Source organism: Cyprinodon tularosa, unplaced genomic scaffold (genome assembly GCF_016077235.1).
Source record: "Cyprinodon tularosa strain WSP-4 unplaced genomic scaffold, ASM1607723v1 ctg1294, whole genome shotgun sequence".
Lineage (NCBI taxonomy): Eukaryota > Metazoa > Chordata > Actinopteri > Cyprinodontiformes > Cyprinodontidae > Cyprinodon > Cyprinodon tularosa.
In genome coordinates, this window is record NW_024038108.1 from 49264 (window position 1) to 50020 (window position 757).

Below are 757 nucleotides of genomic sequence, written 5' to 3' on the forward strand. Positions count from 1 at the left end.
AGGGTCCCCTCCATCGGCCGCCACCCAACACACATTGCACCCGACCCCTATGGCCCCTCTCACGGGTGGTGGGCCCATGTAAGGGGGGACCCATGTTTCCTCTTCGGGCTGAGCCTGGCCGGGACCCATGGGTGAAAGTCCGGCCACCAGGCGCTTGCCATCGTGCCCCCCTCCAGGCCTGGCTCCAGAGTGGGGCCCTGGTGACCCGCGTCCGGGCGAGGGAAAGCCGAATCCAAAGGTCGTACTCATCATAAGGGTCTTCGGGCTGCGCTTTGTCTGGTTCCTCACCTAGGACCTGTCTGCCTTGGGTGACCCTACCAGGGGCATAAAGCCCCAGACAGCATAGCTCCCAGGATCATTGGGACACTCAAACCTCTCCACCACGATAAGGTGGCAGCCCAAGGAGAGGTACAGCACCAGGTATTCCCAGGCGATCTCCCATCCAAGTACTAACCAGGCCCAGACCCTGCATAGCTTCCGAGATCAGACGAGATCGGGCGTGTTCAGGACGGTATGGCCGTAAGCCGTACCATCCTGAACACGCCACTTTTTCTAGTACAGTAATACAAGTTCTTTCCCTGGCTTCCTAGTTGACTCCATTAGTCTCTGAATCTCTCTGTCACAAGCCTCTAGATCGCGACTATTAAGGGCTCTGTGTTTGTCCTCTGATAACGAACTCACTGAGCTTATTAAGTTCTGGGCTTCCATTTCGATGGAGGCCGCAGAAGCTCCCACTGCTTTCTGATCCTGATCCCTA

General features: G+C 57.2%; 1 pseudogene; it reads right to left on the reverse strand.

Moving 5' to 3' along the window:
• Window positions 1-405: 405 nt before the first annotated feature.
• LOC119777958 lies at window positions 406-525 on the reverse strand (annotated as a pseudogene).
• Between the last annotated feature and the right edge of the window lie 232 nt (window positions 526-757).